Source organism: Crocodylus siamensis, chromosome 4 (genome assembly GCF_052110815.1).
Source record: "Crocodylus siamensis isolate JL-2025a chromosome 4, ASM5211081v1, whole genome shotgun sequence".
Lineage (NCBI taxonomy): Eukaryota > Metazoa > Chordata > Crocodylia > Crocodylidae > Crocodylus > Crocodylus siamensis.
In genome coordinates this window covers 198,654,061-198,676,725 of record NC_143398.1, presented here as the reverse complement: position 1 = coordinate 198,676,725, position 22,665 = coordinate 198,654,061, and the positions used below count along the sequence as shown (strand labels likewise).

Sequence of the window (22,665 nt, the reverse complement as noted above, 5' to 3'; positions counted from 1 at the left end):
GGTCAAATAAAGCCTTGGATAGCTGTTATTTCTGAACAGCCTCAACTTGTAGAAGAGATAGACAAGGCACAATTTTAAAATATTCTAGTGTTTAGACATGTGGAGGATGAGTTGGATCTTAAAAGGAGGGACACTATAGATGCATTTGATTCACAAACCCTATTAAAATAAGTTGGAGCATCCACTAACTGACAAGAAAACATGTCTGTTGAAGGCCAAAAGTGAATACCAGCTGAATTGATTTAGACAATCACTTGAGACAAAACTCTGCAGAAACACTATGAGCCCAGTTTAATGAAAAAAGAATAAAACAATCAACCATGCAAGTAAGGTATAGTTCAATTTTTTACATAACAGCTTAGCCTATATAAAATGTCACACAGATCTAAATGGAATAATCAAACCCTCATTGCTGTTCCTGACAAAACATCTCTTAGAGCTGAATAGATCCGCTGGAAAACAAAGTTTAAAAAAAATCTGTATATTGTGCTCTTCTGTTTGCTTCTTATCTGATGAGACTAGTCCCTTATTGAATTCTATATCTTTTTAATAAAATAGAAAACTATGTATATGATATTTGGAAGGACTTCACTTGATGCCTAGTGTAAATATAAATTTAAATAGGGCCTTTTATGTCACTTTCTATATTGCAACATTCATCTCTCTAGGACTATTTGCATGAAGAAGTCAGTAGTTAACAGCTGTATGGTGCCATCTGACAACTCCAACTGCACACTGTATCAACCTAATACATTTGTTTTGATAAAGATTTAAAACTTCCTGTTTTAGACCATACTTGTAAGCATACTAGAAAGATGAGGAGATTGGTAACCAGGGCCCTACTCTCAGCTCTGACTCTACAACTTATCTAGGGAGACTTCACTGTGATACAATCCCTGACATTCAGCCTTTATTTTCTTTTTTGCTCAATTTTGTCTAATATTTAATATCGCTTAGCCTTTCGGCTCAGATGAAATGTAGTTTACCTTATTGGAGGACCGTAGACAGTTCCTCCTTCTTCCAGGAGCATCCATCCCTCAAATATTTGGAATAAAGCCATTCTATCTGTGGACCAGTCCTACATTCCTGGTATACCCAGATCTCCGAATGAGAGAATGTGAGATTTAATGCATAATGAATGCATGATTGGGCTTTTGGCCTTGGCCATTTAGCCAAGCAATTAAAGAATCACAGAACTTTAAAAGACACATGCAAAAGTACCATAATCAGAAATGTAAATTAACCATAGTACCTTGAAGAAGCTAATTAAAGGCCTAATAAATCCATGTACTGATTAATTAATTCCATTAGAACTCCAGAATAAGGAGGAGAAGCAGATTTTCATTTGTGCGGAAAAATGCTTTTCAGGATACCTAGTGAGTCAGACCGACACTCAAATTTAGAAAATTACCTGACAAAAATAGAAACACAAATTATAACCTAAAAATATCTTACAGGGATGTGAAAGGATAGGCTTCAAGAAAAGTGACAGGCAAGAATCAATGAATATTACCTTTTTTTCTAAGTATTTGATTATTTTGCTATAGACAAGTAAGAACCTAAGACATCATGCTTGGTACTGTGCTGCACACTAGCCTTTTCAGAACTTTTGTAGTCACAGAGGTGAACAGAGGACTACCATTTCTAAGATATTCTAGGCTCCTACCTCCCAATTTAAAGAAGGATTTAGCTTAAGTCAAGGGTACATGAGCTACTATAGCTGCTGCATGAAGTAGAGTAGTTTTTCTTCAGATTCTATCCAGTAGGTGGCAGTAATACACAAACCCAAGCTAGTTCATTACTACAATGAATGTGTCACGTCATAATCTATATAAACTGGAAGACAACGTTATTTTATCACACAGCACAACTACCCATATCATACCATTGACAGAAAAAAAAATCACAGTATAACATCATCTATATACACAAATTTAATCACATATTATATCTGGGGAAAAAAATCTTTTAACTCCTAACATACTTGGGGAGCCAAGCTTAAAAGAAAAGAAAGCAAAGGAAAGCAAAGGAAAAAGTGACAGTCCTGTGCTGGCAGGTGAAAACAAGATGACCTAACAGGTCTTTCCCATTGATCACGTTCCCATGCCACTGGCATGATGCTACCTTTTTCTGATCCTCTTCTTCATGCAAGACTACAGTGCAGTTTTTCACAGTGGCCTGTTACCTTGTGATGTAATAAACTGAGCAAAATGTGATTATCGACCCCATGCAAGCATACCTCTTTCGCATCTACCTGATAGGTGCTAAAGACATTGGGATTGGCCAATAAAGATGTATTTCACTATCTCAACAATTCCATTATTATCACTAAATAGCTAATCAGACCGGTTGTTTCATACTGCATATTGCAATCAGGCCAATTTGCTGATTTGTGAACCAAATACATACCACATAATTTTTGTTCCAACTCCAACATAAAATCTTAAAGACCTGCATTTCATCATGGTTTCTACTTCCTGTCCTTAGTTACTAGTAATAGCAGCAGCTAAATAAAGGCTTCTCACATAGCAACAATTTTATATTAGTTTTAGATATAAAAAGGCATTGTAAAAAAAGTAGAATACAAAAGCAGTAGAAAACAGTCTGCATTCAGCTTAACTCTTCCTTTTTCATTATTTAAGGGGAAAAATCTTTTTTGAAGTTTAAACAGACTTTTACACAGAGGGAATGATGCTTGTAAAGGGCCTCAATTAAGTGTTGGAGGCATGTTTTTGCACCTACACACAATTGTACCAGAAACAAGAGTGCCTGATGATATTCTGAAAAACTATGTTTAGTCCTGGATGGCACAAAATAATTAGGCCGAGTAGGTACATTCTGTGATTCGACATTGTACCTTTTGTACAGGAACCACATATGAAACTGTTTGGGGAAGGGAAAAAGGAAAGAAAGGGAAAAAACCAAACTATTACATTATTTCTGGGTTTGATCTCTCCCTAAAGAATATACAACGTTGAAACTCTTTATTAGATATGCCATTAAAATTTCAGTGGTGATCTTAAAGGTTCTAGCTGGTAATGAGATATGAAATAATTTAGTTGTAGGTCACATTTGACTCTTGCCTCAGTTGTTAGTGGCCATTTGATGACAGATTAATACCCTATGCCAAACTCCAGGTGGAGAAATGTGTCCAGCTGGTACAGCAGTCCACTGAGACTATTAGCAGAGAAACTAGACACTGAATAGTCATGGTTACTGGGGCAGCTTCCTTCACTTAGAGAAGGCCCTGCCAAGCATATGGACACACTGACTTACTGTCATTGCTAACCTATCCTAGGAATGAATATAGAACTATACTTTCAAGGATTATATTATTTTGCATAACTAAAGTTGTAATGCTCCGTTTTGTGATCTGGGTATTTTCACAAAGCTCCTAAGGCAGCTTCATTTTTATTTAGATCAAACAATCTGTTGCTTTCTTCATCCCAGCATCAATATCTGTGTAGCAAAGGCCTTCATTTCTTGCTGCAATAGGTTTTAAAGCAAGGAAGAGCAGAACCTTAATTCAGCAGGTGTAGAGGGCACTATACAAGATGCAATGAATAAACAAAGAGTTAGAAGTCTTTTATCAGTCTAAAATACTCCCTAGGATTGTGTCTGATAAAATAATAATAATTATAGTGATGGCTGAGGCTTGCCATCGAAAACCTGCAATTTTAAACAGCTGTGGCTCCCAAACTATGACAGATACCAGCATGTACACATCTACATTATTTTTTGTCTCTACTTTTTTTTTTTTCTAGAATACCATGGGTCAAATTCATCCTTGGGGTAATTCCATCAACTCTAATAATCTCTTATTCCCAAAAGCAGTTTCTCAAATAAAGGAATGTTGTATTTTTTCCATTAAGTGTCTTCAGTTTGTTTAGAAATATATGAAATCTAAAGTACCTAAATATACAATAACTTGTATTTTGAACAAACAGTCACGGAACTATAGATATGTGAGAAGTGTATTATTTCTGTAGAGCATGAAGCAGCTACACAAAAGAATCAATTGCACATAGAATGAAACAGCAAATTATTTATTTAGGAGTGTGAGTAAGCATGCTTCTTTAAAGTTAGTAATTTGAAAATTTTGAAATTTGAGATAAATTATCATTTCAACTTTTTATCGCATTTTGCGATCAAAATTTTGAAATTTTTAAATTTTGGAGAAAAATTTTAAAAATCTCAAGAAATGATTTATTATTTCTACATTTTTTTGAAAAATCAAAATATTTTGTTTTGTCAAAGTGTTGTGGAACACTCTGTTCATTATTATATTAATATATCAGTTCAATAATAAACTTGATTTTCCATTATGGAGCATCAGCCTTATGGGGACTGTAGTTTGGAAAATACCCCCTTTCTTCTTTCTGGATCAGGCCCCTTTACCAGACTACATAAATCAGTTTCCCAAACTTTTGGTACTGAGGACACACTTTTTTCTGGATTAAAAGTGGTAGCACTTGACTCTTATACCTCCCCCAAAAAGTGTGTGTGGGGGGTGTGTGTGTGTGGGGGGGGTATTTCCCAAAATATATATCATATTCCATTCCTCTGTGAGAGGAAATCATACCAGTGCTGAGAGATACTGTTAAAAAAAAATTATGTCAAATAAATCTATACCCATGGTTCTCAACCTTTTTAGCCTCAAAGCAGCCCTCCATAACTTTTCTGAATTTTGGAGCACCCTAGTTGACAATTGCTGATAGATCTAAATTCAGAAAATATATGGAGGGTGTGTTGAGGTTAAAAAGGTTGAATATTGTTGATCTAGCTGGTGCAAGTTAGGCTAAGTACAGACAGTTATGAAGCCCAAGGCTGAATTGATTTAATTTTTCCAGGTTAGTTTAAGCTGTGTAGATTGAACTGAAAAGGTAAGTGTACAGACATTCACTTTTGATTCCAGAAAATGCAGCCACATGCCTGTAATAGCCCAGGCCAGAAGCAGGGGGAGGGGGAGAGGCAAGGGGGAAGGCAGGCACTAGAGCCCACCTCCCTTCTCTGCTGGAGCAGACAGCTTGAATCTGGAGGGGATCTGGGACAGAAGTTCAATAAACTGATTTAACTAAATCAGTAAAGTCTGATACTACATCAATCCAGGTTCATCTTAAACACATTTTGGCCATTTTGAAAGTGGTTTATGTGCACTGAACTTCTGTTGCGTTACAGATTTGAACCAGTTTCCAATCACTTATACCCAATGTACATGTAATTTCTGCCCCTAGCCAAAAAGCCAGCTGAGGCAGGACTTTACCGTGCTGAGGACAACTCTTTCCACTGTCAACCTCCTCATGTCCCCTGGTCTGTATCTTAGGGGGCCAGGGTAGTTTCCTTGCTGAGACTGCTCCTTCAGTTTCATATGCTAGTGACCACCCCATTGGCCCTCTTGCCAGCCCCAGGAGCATGGCAGGAGTGGAGTGGGCAAGCCAAGTTCCAAAACATGGCTCTGTCTGTGTGTCCAATGGTCTGCTACTCAGAGCAGAGCATGATGCTGGGAGTGTGGAAGGGGTCAGCACAGGGGCTGTATATGGGCAGGGAAGGGTAGAGGAAGGCAACAGCAGAAGTGGCAGTCCTCAAAGGATCAGCCACAGGCACTACTGGCATATAGCTGGGGCAGGCTGGGTACTGGACAGGGAAGAGAGCATTTGCTTTCTCACACAGGAGGATCTTATAGCACTCTTACGTCATTCTCATGGCACATTCCTTTAGGAATCAATAATCTAACCTATGAAGAAATTCAGTTCACTGCCTAAATAACAAAAAAAATCCCCCAAAACAACAACAAAATTGTTTTGTTGTGGGGGGAGGGGTGGTCAACCCAGGACTTTTTATTCATGTTTTAAATTTTAGGCAAATTTCAAAGTGTTTTGTTTTAAAAGTGCTAACGTTTCCATTATTTTAATTTGGCTCAAAAAATTGTCAAATTCACCCCCCCCCCAACAAACCAATATTTTTTGCTAGACCAGCAATGGATATTTTGGCTAATAAGCTACTTGTGTAATGCATTGATTTGTGTTCCAGTGCCATGATGCACTACACAGAAATTGTCAGAAAGAAATCTGCATTGCATTATGGGAGATGTAATCCACCACTGAGCTTTCTGCTAGGAGAGAATGAGATTCTGAATTACAATTTCTGTAAAGTTAACAGACTAATAAAGAAATGAAATTTAATGTTTCAGATAAATTTCTCTAAAAAGAAAATCAAAGTTTTTCAAAACTTTGTTCTTCTTCTGGAAAAGTTAAAATGTATGATCTCATTTTGAGTTGATAAGACCCAAAGCTGCACATTTTATTTCAGTTCCTCCCCACTCCCAACAATATTTTTTGGGGAAAACCCAAGGTTTTTTGCACCAAAAATTTAGACCTAGTTCACTTATCGAAAGTAATTCCAGTGGAAAGCTCTCAACCAACCATGCTTAAAAGATGACAGGATCCTGCCTTGATAAGGTGAAAATCTAAGAGACTCATAGAATCACAGAAAATTAGATTTGGAAGGGACCTCAAAAGATCATCTAGTCCAACCCTCTGTTCAAAGCAGAAGCATCCCCAACTAGTTAATCTCAGCAAAGGCTTTGTCTAGCTGGGTCTTAAAAACCTTCAAGTATGGAGAGCCCACAGCCTCTCTGGCTGACCTGTTCCAGTGTTTTACTACCCTCCTAGTGAGAAAATTCTTTCTAATATCTAACCTAAACTTCCCTTGCTGCAACTTGAGACTGTTACTCCCTGTTCTGTCGTCTCTCACCACTGAGAACAGTTTACCTTCATCTCTGCAATCCTCCTTCAGGTAGTTGAAGGCTGCTATTAAATCCCTTCTCAGTCTTCTCTTCTATAGTGTATATAAGCCCAATTCCCTCAGCCTCTCCTCAGAAGTCATGTTCCTCATCCCTCAAACCATTTTCACTGCCCTCCCCTGGATTCTGTCTAATTTCTGTGCATCCTTTCTGTAGTGGGGGGCCCAAAACAGAACACAGTACTTCAGATGTGGCCTCACCAGTGCTGAATAGAGGGGAATAATCACTCCCCTTGACTTGCTGGCAACACTCCTACCAATGCAGCCCAGTACACAGTTAGCCTTCTTGGTACCAAAGGCACACTGTTGGTTAATACTCAGCTTATTGTCCATTGTAACCCCCAGGTCCTTTTCTGCAGAGTTGCCGCCCATCCAGTCAGCCCTGAGCCTGTACTGTGTATGTGTTTGTTCCAGCCTAAGTGAAGGACTTTGAACTTGTCCCTGTTGAACCTCATGAGATTTCTTTTGGCCCAATCCTCCAATTTGTCTAGGTCACTCTGAATCCTATCCCTACCCCCCCAGCATATCTAGTACTTCCCTCAGCTTGGTTTCATCTACAGACTTGCTAAGGGTGTACTCTATGCTAACTTTCAGGTCATTGATTGAACAAAACCACCCCAGGACTGGCCCCTGGGGCACCCTACTTGATACTGGCTGCCAGCTAGACATTGAGCCTTTGATTACTACCCTCAAACCCAATGCTCCAGCCAGTTTTCTATCCACCTTACAGTCCATTCATCCAGCCCATACTTCCTTAGCTTGCCTGTAAGACATTACAGAACAAAGCATGGATAAACTCAGACTCAAGAGAAAGGAAAACATGGCACAGAAGACCACCAGGTACAAAGTGCTTCACGGAGGAAAGGTCTTCAATTGATCATTGCATCTACACTGATGCTTAACTGCTGAGTAGACTAAGTAGCTATGGAGTAAAGCATCACCATCTACATGTGCGACACTATTAGGCTACAGTAAACTAATTTACACAGCCATAAAATAGTACTGTCAGGGACAGCACTATCTTATGCCAAGGTAATTGACTGTGATTAAATGCACATGTAGACATGGGCATAAATTGTGCCTGGTCAGCCTAGCCCAGACTCCTGCCTGCTGCCTAGTCACATAGCTGTGCACTGTTAGCACCCTCGTGCCCCAGCCATACCCTCTGCTACCCACTGCTGCCACCCAGAGCTTAGTGACCCCTCCAGGTCTGCTCTGCTATGGCTCAAATTGCAGCTGTCCTGGGTGCATGTGCAGATGCTACACCCAGGAATAGTTTACTCTGGCTCAAACTGCTCTTGAGTTTATTGCTTCACATTAAATTGCATGTATAGATGCACTCAATGAGAGCTACCTCTGCTTATCGGAGAACTGTGAACTGACTCATACTGTTATTTCAGATGTTAAGGGAGACTTGGACTAAATAAAGGCAACCACATGGTCCCACAGAGGCCAGTCCTGTGCAACTTTGTCCTAGAAGAGGACTTTCATCCATTGATTCCTTCTTTCTCTTTACTCTCAGATATGAGAACATTTCAGTCAAAGGTGCCTATTTACACCAGCAGAAAATCTAGCCCTCAGTCATTAATGAATACATCCCTTGAGACTCTAGGAAAGTCTAAACTAAGGGCCACACCTCTTTGTCCATGAGACCTCTAGAATTAAATGAATTATTTCCTGAGTAATTACCTACATAGCAGGTTTTGTGAGCTAACAAGAAAGAGAAAGATGTGAAAACAACCAATTAAATAAAGGTGTGAAGACAAAATCTTCCAAAGCTCAACAATATTAGTATCAACTGAAGGCAGTGGGTCAAGTTCTCAAAAGTGACAGAACCTTGTTTCCCAAAGTGACAACAGGCATAGACATGCTGATTTTCACTGAGAGTTTCATTTCTAGATGGCTAAAATTTCAAAAAAACTTTTGAAAAAAAGAATGTAGGCATCTAAATTGAATGCTTTTGAAATTTTTCCCAGTTTTTGGTAATATGAGCATGCAAATAGGAGCCAGGAACTCCCAGGTTTTAATTCCAACCCTGGCATTCACTTACTATGTCTAATTATAAATTACATTAAGTATGTTAGATGGAAAAAAGTCTAGAAGTGATTGACTTTAATAAATAAAGGATTCACTTGTCTGTCTGTGACCAGAGACATACGTCAAACATGGAAAACTTGTGTTTTGGGTCCTATCACATTGGGGATCATCATGTTCCTTGGTGTCATGGTTACCCTGTTCCTGTCTTGACTCCATTTTTTAGTTAGGTTTCTTCCCTTATGTAACAAATTATATAGCATGTTTTAAACCTGGTGTGCTATAAATAGGTTACCAAGGCAACGGTTGCAATACACCCTTCTTTTTGGTAGTTACTTGTGTTGACAAACTGCATAGCTCCTTTCCTTATTCTGCTCAGGTTATAATACTTCGAGGATTTCAAACTATTTTACAAAGGTGAAGGGTAACCATTTATAGCTGGGGAAACAGAGACAGAGCTGGATGTACAGCTCCTTGCCTGACTTGCCAGCTCTTCTGCTACTCGGGCCCAAAGGTAAAGGGGTTTGGGACCAGAATCTCACAGGCAGGGGGAAGCCAGAAGCACCATGTCCAAGGGTGAAACATATAGCACTGTTGAGGCAAGTCAGTTGAACAGCCTGTTGTAGTTGCCCAGGATAAATTGAAGGAAGTTTTGTTGTTCCTCCCAGCCAAATTGGGGTAAACAGGTGTGGCCAAATTGAGCATGTAGCTGGCCAATCAGTCTAAGCAGGACCACCTGTTAGAGCTCCTGCTACTAACTATTGATCTTACTGTTACATCATAATACCTCCCTTGTGTTTTTGAAATATGCATGAAGTATTTGGATATACATATGCATCTCAAAATCATTTAATGAATTTTGAAATTACTTACCTGAATCAGAGTTGCCACTTAACTAGCATGGAATCCAAGAGCTAATAGATGATTATTTGATGCTAATAAATGAACTAGTGTGAATTTTCAATCTGACAGCTCTCATGGAGAAATCGATACAGTTTTTTAATACTAATTACCTTAGGGCAAAGAATGAATCTTCACACAGAATTCCTGTGACTTCTGTATGAGGTTGCATAAATGTTTCCATTCTAACTCGGTTTTAAATCACTTAAAATTTTGAGAATATAGTAATCATCTTTGACAGTTGTTTTTCTTTTCAGAATTAGGACTTCCCTGAAAATAATAACATATTTTCTTTAGGAAAAATAAAAACTTCATGCATTTTAAAGTAGGAAATGGAAATAATGCACCTTTCCCATTATAAACAAGTTATTTGTTTTTTCTTAAAGACATGTCTACATCTGAAATAGTCTGAGACAGGAAGCTCATGTCTGACATAGAAATCAAACTACAGTGAGTAGAAAGGCCTAAATTCTATGGTGAAACTTACAGTTGATGGTCGAAAGGTATCAAGGCTGTCCCCTATTCATATACAATTAATATGTACTGGGTTTTATTGCTAACTCCTTTTTTGAAATACGGAGTCCATGCTAAGAGTGGGGAACAAAGTGAATATGGATTCACAGTTCTAATTCAGGTAGGTTTGTGACCTTACACCTAATTTAATTACTTGGCTGAATGATTCTTTATCAGTATTCACTTTTGTTGTGAAATCCCTGAAAGGTTGGTTGGTGGAGAGGAAATTTTTCCTTGTGCAAAAGTAAATGCCCTGTGGAACGATGTGGTAGATAAGCAGAACAATGCCATATAGCCTACACTTTTCCTTTCAAGTCTGTTGGGTTGGTATATGGGGAAATGAAAAGAATGGTCCAGGCATTTATTATTTATAGATAAAATATTGTCTTGGGGAAATACATGCTATAATGTTATTAAATACCACTAATAAAGAATAATGGGAGCAGGTGACTGGCTCTATTCCATATCCTTTTCTGAGGTAACTCATCTTGTGTAGCATTGTTTCAATGCTGTATTTCCCCGCTTTTCCATAGCTCTCAGAGGAGGTTTTTGGGGTATAGGACATCTCAGAAAAGATAAAAATAACCTCAGCATTATTTTATGTTGCATGCTTTTATAGACCTAGATGTACAATGAGACTATATTCACTAATCTTGAAGCACAAAGTTTAAAAAATATTTTTAATAGAATGCCAAATGTAAGTGTTTGAAATATTGTGTTTCTAGCAAAATAAAGGAATGAATTAAAACAATGAAATGGAAAAGGTACAGTGTAACTACAGAGCTCACCAAATGAATAAGCAATCAGTTGGCTAACCTTAAACTGTCATGTCAACATAAACCCTTTCCCTGGCAATCCATCAATTCTTTCCAGCTCTCTTGGGCATTCCTAAAGGTCAGACTGAGAATTTTGCCCTTTGCTCATATTCATTCTCAATCTTCTTTCTAAGGAGCTATCTGACTAAGCTAAGGTCTTTGGCTGGTAAGCGAGGACTTGACAAGACAGGTAGCCTACCTCTGTTAATCCAAATAACCCTTTACATTTTTTTACTACTATGCTCCAGCAATCAGAAGCTTTGTACCAGATCCTTAGCTGGTGCCAAGAGGCTCCAGTGGAGTTGCTGGCATGACATTGAACTTCATCAGTTAATAAAATGACCCCTAATCACTTTAAATATTTCTAATTGCCAATCAGTGGATTATCACAGCATGCTGTACTAAATAGCACATTTCATCCTGTTATTAACTTGTATGTGCTTTTTACTGTGTGTATATATATATAAATAAAGAGGGGGTTTTTTTCCTCACAGGTTCTATGATTTATGTGAAGTCTTCCTCAAATGTTAGGAAAAGCAGGGCTGCTTCCACCTCCCACTTTAAATTCTGGAAGGGACAGAGGAAGTGTTATAGAGAATAAGAACATTTGAAGCCTTTTTAAATGCAGTCATATCTTTTATGAATGTTTCCAGTGATGTATACATTTTCTGAATTAGGATATATAGTGGAACATTGTTATTACTAAGTTCAGTGAAACAGCACTTACAGCCACTATTTCAATAAATATAGGCATGGTAATACACATATTTGTGACATCAAGATTTTATTATTTCAGGTCTCTGTTGGAGCTGGAATGAGGGGGAATGAAGCCACAGGCACTGGAAAAAATCTCCAGCTGGTACTAAATGTAAAAGCTCATCTGCTGAGCAACACTGTTTGCAGTGGGCTTGTCACTTCAGTATTCTGTTCTCTCCATCAGCTCCTCCTTGAATACAGAGTCCAGTTCAAGGTCTCTGTCCCAGCACTCAAGGATCTGAATAGGATTGGGATTGCCCCTCTCCACAAACCTGGCTTCTCATGACAGTTTCTGTTCCATAGAAGCAATGGAGCTGTCAACCAGGAGGTTAGGACATAGCCTTACCAGAACAATTAACAATTACTTCACCCATTCTAATGACAAAAATCACCATAGGACAAGCTAACAAGAATAAGTTAATAAGGGTGCACAAACAATGCAATATTTTTCCTACTATCTAAGAAGGAAGACATAGAAATTATTGTGACATATTATATCTACCTAGGAATCACTAACAGGATGATACTATTGTGCTAGAGTCTGTATAATAAATGTTGGAACACTGCATCATTTCAATGCATTGAAGAGTGGAATCTAAAAATCATATTTTAGGGACTCTCTGGTGATCACTGAAATTTGGTGGGATCCAATGCATGACTGGGTGGTAAACATCAAGGGCTATAGGCTGTACAGGAGGGATAGAATGGGGAGGAAAGGTGGGGTGTGGCGGTTTACATCAAAGAGCAATACACATCCTCAACAAACAGCACTGGGTCAGAGGAGGGGCAGACTGAAGTGGTCTGGGTAAGAATACAATGGGGTTGGGGGGAGAGGGACTTAACGGTGGGGGTCTACTACAAACCACCCAAACAAGGGGAAGAGCTGGACCAGGAATTCTCAGCCCAGCTCACAGAGGCAGTTAAGTCAAGAGACGTGGTCATCATGGGTGATCTGAACTGTCCGGACATCTGCTGAGAAGAGTAGTCAGCCAGGTCTGACCGCTCATGTAGGTTCCTAGCCAAGGACCTCCTAGCCAAGGACCATCTAACCAAGGAGGTGCACAGTCCCACCAGGAGAATGCCTTGTTGGACCTGGTCCTGGCCACAGACAATGATCTGGTGATGGGACTGTGGGTTCTCAACCACCTGGGCAATAGTGGTCATTGCCTACTGGAATTCACCATCCAGCACAGGGTGTCAAAGGCCTGCAGCAAGGCTTCAGCCCTGGACTTCAGGAGGGTGGACTTCAGTGAGGTGAGGAGACTAGTTGGGGAGGCACTGAAGTCCCGGAGGGGAGGGGAGTTGGGAGTCCAAGAAGAGTGGTCGTTCTTTGAGGAGAAAATCCTCCAAGCCCAAAGGGTGACAATCCCAAGACAGATCAAAGGGGACAAGAGTGCTCAAAAGCCCCCATGGCTCACCAAAAGCATCCAGGAATGTCTCAAAGCTAGAAAGGAGGTGTACACTCAATGGAAGGGAGGGGCCATCACCAAGGAGGATTATACCTTCATTGCTCAAGATTGTAGCGGGGCTGTTAGGAAGGCTGAAGTGGAGATGGAACTGGGACTAGTGACTCAGATCAAAGATAACAAGAAGTCTGTTTTTAAATACATAGGGGGTAAAAAGAAGGTATCAGGTAACATGGGGCTTCTGCAGGACACGCTAGGAAATCTGGTGGTTGCACCAGATGACAAAGCTAGCCTCTTAAAAAATTTTTGTCTCCATATTGATGATCTCCAACCCAGAGTGCTGAGGGAATTAGCAAAGGTCATTGTGGGAACCCTGGCACAGCTTTACAAGTACTTGTGGTGCTCTGGTGAGGTGCCAGAGGACAGGAAAAGGGCCAATGTGGTCCTCAAAAAAGGGAGGAAGGAGGACCCAGGAAACTATAGGCCCATTAGTCTTACCTCAGTCCTGGGAAAGTTCTTTGAGAAAATTATCCAGGAGCACATCTGCGAGGGATCAGCAGGGGAGATTATGCTTAGGGGTAGCCAACATGGGTACATTAGAGGCAGATGAGTTTGCTTGGGTGGAGCTCTCAGCTGTTTTTGGTGGATTCATTGATCTCAATATCTGTATTGATTCCAATCTGTCTGAGTGACAACAGAAGGGTTGGGATGAACCTCAGCCTTTGGGGCCAGCAAGGCCCTGGAAAAGCTGATACTTGTGGGAGGCCATGCAGAGAGATGCAGCTAGGAAATGTTTCTCCCAGAGGAGAAGGCTTATCAACCTGCACAGGGCCTCTGCCTGTATTGTGGGGAGCCTGAGCATTTTGCCTGGATCTGCCTGAGGAAAGGAATTCCCATCTTCCTTTCTGGAAACTCCCTGGCCTGGCCTTGCTAAAGGAGCATTGTCCAGGCCTACCACTTATCAGTTAGCCAGCAGTTTCAGTTAACCTTCCAAGTTCCAGTAAATTCAAGCACCACCAAATCCCAAGAGTCACTCTTCCTAATCACCCTTCACCTACAGCACCCATCTGGGGCAGATATCTTTGTTCCAGCCTCTTAGACACAGGAGCCTCCACTAATTTCATGGACTCACCCCTCACAGAACAATATTAGATACTAGCCTGACCAAAGAAGGACACTGAGGTCACAGAAATGGTATATAGATCTCCACTATCTTTGGGCCCCATCACCAGCAAGATGGTCCCACTAGAAGTATCGTTGGTGATCATGTGGAACCTGTTTGTTTTGACCTTGTCTATTCTCTTCACTCTTCAGTTATACTGGGAATTCCTTGGTTACCTCTCAACACCTGCATGATGTTTGGGTTGTGAAGGGAACTTTGTCTCAAGTACACAGGCCAGAAGCAGGGCCAAAAAATATCAGGTTGCTTGCACCAACAATAGAAGATTCATGGCTGACCTTAGCAGAAAACATGTATTCTCCAGACCATGACCCATCTCTCCCTGACAAGTACTGGGATGTAAACAATGTATTCAATAAGAAAGTGGATCAACTTCCCCTGCACTGCTCTTATGATTCTCCCTTCCATCTTGTGCCAGGGGCACAGATTCCATTTGGGTGCATTTATTCATTCACTGAGCCAGAGCTCAAGATACTCTAGAAGTATATTACAGAGAACCTCCATAAGTTCATCAGGCCTTCTATGTCCCCAGCTGGGGCCCGATTCTCTTTGGGGCCATGATAGATGGCTCTCTCCATCCCTGTGTTGACTACAGGCCTTAAACAGGATAATAGTTTGTAATCATTACCTGCTCCCATTAATGAATGAATTGTTTGTGAGGCTCCATCAGGCCAAGATAATTTCAAAGTTGGAACTGTAAGGGGCCTACAGCTTAGTTTGTATACAGGATGGGGACAAGTGGAAAACCATATTTTGGTCTCACTATGGGCATTTTGAATACCTGAGCTTCAAAATATTTTGAATTTTGAACACCTGGGCCCTTTTCAATGCCTCTACGACATTTCAACACTTTGTTACTGATGTATTTTGAAATATGTTGGCCTGATTTGGTATAGTTTATCTGGACAATATTTTAGTTCTCTCTGACAATCCCATCCAGCATTTACAACGTGCATCAGGTCCTGCTCAGGCTCTGAGTAAATCACCTATACGTTAAGCTAGAGAAATGTGTGTTCAATCTGACCTCAATTGAATTCTTGAGTTATACAATTTCCACCAAGAGCCTAACAATGGACCCTCATAATTGCCATCACTGAACGGGCCACACCACATGATGTTAAAGGGGTCTAATGTTTCGTGGTTCATGGGCTTTGCTAACTTCGAGATGTTTTATCATAGGCCACCTAGTAGGCCCACTTACCACCTTTTTAAAAAAAGGGGTACTGTTCAAATGGTCGCCAGAAGCCCAAACAGCCTTTGAGACACTGAAAAGTGTTTTCACCTCTATGCCCATCCTGATGCACCTGTACTCCACAATACCATTTATAGCGGAAGCCGACTCCTCAAACAGCACCATAGGGGATATTCTATCTCAGGTTTCAGACACTCCAGGTTGCACCCTTGTGCCTTTTATTCCCAGGCCCTGACTCACTCCGGAAGGAATTACAAGATTTGAGATTGGGAACTCTGTGCAATATTGGCAGCCTTTGAGGAGTTGTGGCATCTTCTGGAAAAGGATCACCACTCCATCCAGGTAGTAATGGACCTAAGGACCTTGGAATATCTCCAGACAAGACAGAAACTTAATTTGTGGCAAGTCCATTGGTCACTCTTCTTTTCCAGTTTTAATTTCATAATCACATATCACACAGGAGCCAAGAACCAGGAAGCAGACACCCTATTCCATAAGGATGAACCCTCCGCTTTATCATAGGCCATTGCTACCTTCCACCATTCTCCAGCCTAAGAGCTTCATTTGAGGAGCTACTTGGCAAAGCCTCCACTTACCCATCCAAACAGATGACCCTCTTGGTAAGGAATTGCACCAGTCAGTAAGGCCTTCCAAACCCAGTTTTCTGTGGCATGGGGGGTTTCTTTCTTTCTTTTCTTTCTTTCTTTCATTCTGGATGGTCCCAAAAGATTAAAAATATTACAGGTTTATCATGACTTGTCTCCTGTGGGATACTTTGGCTGTACCAAGACTCAGATCTTAGTCTGTTGACGGTTCTGGTAGCCCTGAATGGGCCATGATGTCAAACAGTATGTCTACTCATGAACTATGTATGCCTGAATGAAGAAACCTCAAACTGTGCCAGGTCTCATCCAGCCACTACTCACTCCTGTGCTATTTTGGTCAAGGCTGTCAGTGGATTTTATTGTGGACCTCCCACATTCTGAGAACTGTTCCATAATCATGGTCATTGTGAATTGGTTAACTAGGATGGCCCATTTTATCCCTGCTTAGGCTGTCTCCACTGCCAGAGAAATGGCAACCTATTTTTGAGACACATATTTTGCCCATACAGCTGTCTATCTCAGGTGCTCTCTGATTGTGGTCCTCAGTTTATTTCCCACTTCTGGCATGAGTTTTGTAAGGCCCTGGGTGTGGCCCTCTTCATTCATCTGCATATTACCCTCAGATTAATGGTCAAATGGAGTGCATAAACCAGATCCTGGAGCAATACTTTAGTTGCTTTTTAAATTTTCATCGGATAATTGGGTAACCTTGCTCCCTGTAGCAGAATCAACATACAACAACTTTGTCTATACTTCCACAAGCCAAACCCCGCTTTGCTCCAACTACGAATTCCACACTTAATTCCACCCAGCACTGCCTACCTTCCCACACGTTCCTTCAGTAGCGTTATATCACATCTCCAGCAAGAATTCAAGGCTCATTTTGATGCAGCTAACACTGTATATAAAAACCAAGCTGACTGACACCAACAGTCTAGCTCCACCATTTCAGTCAGTGACAATGTCTGGCTCTCCTCAAAGACTATCAAGCACCCAAGACTATTTGAAAAACTGGATCGCTAATATCTGGGTTCCTTCAAGGTTGTAGAACAAATAACTCCTGTTGCATTCAAGCTCCACCTATCATAGACATTGAAAGAACAACCCACTTTTTTTTTACACGTCCCTACTTAAATCTTTCATTAAGCACCTCTTTCCTGATCACCCGAACCCGCCCTCCCCCCCACAACGTATGATAGTGGAGGATCCTGAGGTAAAACAGATTCTAGGCTTCAAACACACCCAAGGCAAGCTCCACTACTTGATTGCCTGGCGGGGACTACAGCCTAGAAGAACTATCTTGGGAACCAGCCAACCGCATTCAAGCACCCAACTAATACAAGATTTCCATTGAAAATAATGAGAAAAGCCTGGTCCTGGGCTGCTTAGAAGAAGGCCCCATAAGGTGTCAGAAGGGTGGATACCATCAGGGGCCATTAAAGCCTGGCTGGGCCACATCTGCCCCTAATCCATGGTTTATGTGGTTCACGTACTCTACAGCCAGATTGGCTGCTGAATGCATCACTAATCCTTTTTAAACATTCCTGCAAGCCTCAGACTGTGAGCCTGCCTTCATGCAGTCTCAGTCCATTCTGGCAAGCCTTACATTCACAGCTATCCTTTGTTCTCCTGACTTCTGACCTAGCTTTGGCCTTTCTTGACTCTGATTTTAGATCTCCCCTGAAATGTGGTGCTGGCTCTGCTCTCTCTGGTTTTCCTGGCATCTTGACTTGGCTTGGTTTCCTTGACCCTTATCTCAGATGTTCCCTGGACTCAGCACCGGTTCTCTGACTTCTGACTTCAACTTACATTTAGGACTTTGTCTCATGGATCTTCCTTCTCAGCTTCAGTAACCTCTGCCCCTGTCCTGCTGACCTCCTAATTATGCCCCCCACCCCCCCAGGACCTTTCCACAGGCCTGGCTGCATACATTCCAGCTGAATCCTTATACCATATATTGTACATTATAGGACATAAGAACGTTACATAATGTGGGGAAATATACTTACCTGTTAGCTTCAGATTCAGCCACTGCCTCAGTTTCCCTACTGGTAAGGTCATTAAGTCCTTTGGCCAAAAAGAGACTCCATTTCTTCTGAAGTAATGGAACAACCATTCCAGTAATCATTCTTTACACAGTTGCTATATTTGTTGAAAGTCTTAACCAACCTGTAAGTCCTCTCTTCTATCCTAGGTAAAGGAGAATGGAAACGGGTTCTGCTCAGCTTCATTCACCTTCTCTCTTATATGTTCTGCTTCCTCTGAGAATATGTCAGTTTTCTCCAAGACAAAATGTCAACAACTCACATAGTAGTCCCTTAGAAGTACAGAGGGGCTTGAATCCTTGTTCTTCTGTGGAAATCTAGCCCTGAGACCATCTGATATATTTTTCAACTATCCCACTTCATTTCCCTTAGAGAATTAAGAGAATTCCACTCCTGCTCAGACATTCTATGAAACCTTCCCATTGACAACTTCTTGTCTCTCTTCCTTTGCCTTTTTTAAGACCAACAAAACTTCCTCTTAATCCCTTTTTAGAGGCTTTCTCCTAGGCATCTGCGAAGAAAAACAGAGTTCCTTCTCCAGACTTTTTTGTGCTTTTCTTGCCTCATCTATCATTGAGTCTAAGTCCTGCCTCTAAGCAAGAAAAAATGCTAAAGCTCTTTTCCCCTCCATAGTTCTCTCTCACATTGGGCAAAGAAACGTCACTTATGGTCTACCAACATGACGTTTTGTAAGCCTTTCAATTCCTATGTTCTCAGCCTGGGCTGAATTCTGCAAGAGAACTATGTTGAATCTATAGCCTGCTTTAAACAGCCAGCACACTGTATCACTGTTACACATATGTTATTTGTGATAATATACTTACAGTTTCTTGGACCATAGGATCACTTTCTTTATACAATACATTCAATGGTTTAAAATATTCAGAAGAAGGATTAGGAATGAATAGAACCTTGTTCCTATGAACATTTTAGTAGGTTTACTTCATGGTAAATTAATTATGACATGCACTCATGGAAGCCTTTGAAGATTTTTTTTTTCTTATCACTTAAAAATAATTCAACCTCTGCATAAATGTCATGGTCATCAGCTACAGTATTTAATACTGTGGTCATGTAGACTTCACGGTTGTAAACAGGCTGGGAAGTTTGAACCTTTTGGTATAACGCCACATGCTTCTGCCACTATAGCTGAATGACAGTCTCTCTTGTATTAGGACTTATATTTGCTGGGACTTTACAGGGTGATAGGATTACTTTCTTTTTGAGCAGTTTCCAAATATTTCTACTTTGCAGAATCTCAGAGTGGATAGGATACAGTATTTTTTTCTCCCTTTTTCCCTAAACAATTTTTGCTATTCTCTTAATGAAACTATATTTGCTGGTGTCATACAATATTTGCTGTGCTAGCTCTGGCAAACTGAAGGCAAGGTTTCTAAATAGAGGCAGCCCTTGACTTAAGACATTTTGAGTTATAACAAACAACACTTACAATGTTTATAAATTGACACCCTGTTTGGACTTTCTGACGTCAGTTTCAGCTTTACGAAGCTTGATCCAGCGTGACATGATGCCAGAAAACAAGTTAGCTGTATCACCTGTCTCCCTGGAGAACACCTGTCCCAACTTCCTTGGACACTGTCTTTAAGAAAGCAGACAAGACTCCAGAAAAACCTGGAGCCAAGACTCCTAAGAAGACTCCAGCCAAGAACCCTTCAAAAAGTCCAACCAAGAGCCCTTCAAAAAGTCCAGCAAAGTCACCTCAAAGAAGTCCTGTCAAATCAATGATTGCTATTTACAATATAAATACATTAATGTAGCTATATTACTCATCGATCTATAATTGATTGAGTACAAAATACTGAGTTATTTTTGGTGAAAATAGGGTATCGGGCCTTGGTTCAGGAACCAATCCCCCATTTATAACATTGTTCCTATGGGAAAATCAGTCCTGAGTTATGACAATTCAACTTAAGACATGGTTTTCTGGAACCAGTTGTGTTGTAAGTCCAAGGACTGCCTGTATGCATTTTGAAAGAAGTTTTTACTTTGAAGGCAGAGAACTGAGAACACACTTAAAATTTTTTCCTCATGTTTTCAAAGAAAATAAGAGGAAAGTCTGCAGTTTCAAGATCTGTTTTATTCTGACTGATATTTGAGGCTCCTGGTCATTTATTCTGGAGAATACAACCATTACAAGGAAAAGGTATTGATCTCAAGGGGACAAAACCCAAACTACAATTTGAGATTAGATCTGTGGGAGATGTAAACTGTCCTGCGCTTGGGGAGAAAAAACAGATGCGAATGAAATGATACTGGGCCATCCATCATTTTAAACTGGTTTATTTTCATTGGTTCCTTACCGCATCCTAAATATATGTACTAAGGATCTATGGATTCAGGCTCTAAAGAGCTGAGAGTGTGTTTGGATCATACTGAATTTCATACTGAATAATATGTCATCCACTGCAATTAGACTAGCTATAGATCACAACTCCTTATTGAAAGAAGTACTTTTATTTAAAAACTAGTGAACTGCCAGATCAAGAATGACGAGGGGGGGGGCAGTGGTGGAACATCACCACCCACCACCCTGCTCTGCTGCCACCTCCCAGGAGCAGGGGTGGGGTCATTCTTGATGGGCACTTTGATGCAGCACTGGCTGAAGCCACGCCCTGCTGGGAGCCATGCCCCTCTAAGAGCATTACGGACAGACAGATAGAGTAAGTCCTTTATATATATAGAATGATGGCTCTGGGCATTCAGTGGACACAACTCCATTGGACTTTCCTCATCTATCCCAGAAGCATCTGTTGAATATTTAAAAATCAGCACTGTGTAAAGAAGCACCATGATTATTAGAATGGAGAGAAGGGTTTTACTGTGAACCACTAGTAGGGCAGGTAATATCCCAATTTCCTCTCAATTCAGAGGCTCTAAATATAAAATAAAATAGTGGTACAAATCACCATAAAATGTACAGTATAGATCTCAACTAAGCACAGTAAAAGGTTCCCAGCAGACAGTATTTTTTACTTGCGTGTGGGTGTGAAATTCTACAATTCATTCCAAAAGCAGTATTTAGCAATATTTATCTAGTAACCTGCATCTTGTATGCTGTGTCTGGCTTTTACTTTTGTATACAAATCCATCTTCAGGATATTGATATCATAACAATCTATTTAAAAAAAAAATCAGTAAGGCCCTGTATTGTGAGATTCACATTACCTGTTTTCAAGTCTGTTCGCTGTTTCAGATTGCCACTGGATGTAATATGATGTCCGGAAGCCTAGAGGTCAATCTTCAAGCTCTCTATCATCTGAAATGACAAATAGGATTTATTGGTGCTATCACAAGTTATGGACATTACATATTTCTGAGATTACTTTATATTTTACCTTTAGAATGACAATGTATTGAGAATGGAAGTGTGTGTGGAAATAAGACAAAAAATCCGACTTCTAAACTGAAATTCTCTTTCTGTGCATACTGTCTACTTTGTATGGCAGAAAAACAATTAGAACATGCTATCACATAACTAACCTTACTGGATAAACTGGATATTTAAGGAGACTTGATGCTAGACTGTTCAAAACCAAGTCAGTTTTAAAAAGTTGTTACCATCTGATAGACTTCTTAAGGCCTTAGATAAAAATGAAGTATCCACATGATAAATTTGGCTAGTGCCACTGTAAATAGTAATCAATTTGCCTCAGAGGAGAGGCCTGGGTCTGAATGGGCAAAGAGATCAGAGAACCATTTTAATAAAAGAAATGAACGTGAAAAAGTGCATGCCTCACCAGCCTATACTTGTACATACATTTGCTACTACTAATACATTTCATATGCCTGGATATAAAGAAACAATTCTATGTTTCAAACAATGTGGAGGTTTGAAATAAATTTTATAACATATCAAGACAAAAATTGGATCTCTTAAATTTTTTGACAAAAAAATTACTACAAGAGCTCACAGTTACGGCACTCACCGGATAGAGAATACTCAGGTCCCTGTTCCACATTAGATAGAGCAGGCACATGAACCTTGGCCTTAATATCCATCTAACTATATACATTTATTAAAACTATATTGGTGTATAAATTAATTGAGCCAAAGAGAACCTGTTGATAGGGCACTTACCAGACATATTGCAGTTGAAAGCCCTAGCTGTTTTGGAATCTCTTCCTCAAACATATATTCTGCACCCCAAACTTGTTTTGTTAAAAACATTTTTTAAAAAAAAAATATAAAAGGAACATGACAATTTCCTGATGAAAAAATGTTTCACTGAAAAATTCCCACCTAACTCAAGTTTAGTCACTGAAAGACCCATCTGTGTGGAAATACCAGATGTGCATACAAGAGTAACTACATAAGCAAATATAGGCATATAGATTCAAACATGTTTTTGACTGCCTTGCAAGGATAACCTGTTCATAATAATAGGCCTGACATGCTG

The 22,665-nt window shown here is 40.2% G+C and overlaps 1 long non-coding RNA gene across 3 annotated transcripts in view; it reads right to left on the bottom strand.

The window, feature by feature from the left end:
* The window catches only part of LOC149867404 (uncharacterized), a 115,780-nt gene that overhangs the window by 49,370 nt on the left and 43,745 nt on the right, over nt 1-22,665 (bottom strand). For 2 of the 3 annotated variants that reach the window (XR_016442031.1, XR_016442029.1), the window contains exon 3: nt 21,434-21,524. This is a non-coding gene — a long non-coding RNA (uncharacterized LOC149867404). Of the gene's footprint in view, nt 1-16,193; nt 16,309-18,211; nt 18,393-21,433; nt 21,525-22,665 lie in introns of all 3 variants that reach the window. The other variant, XR_016442030.1, reaches the window with a different exon arrangement.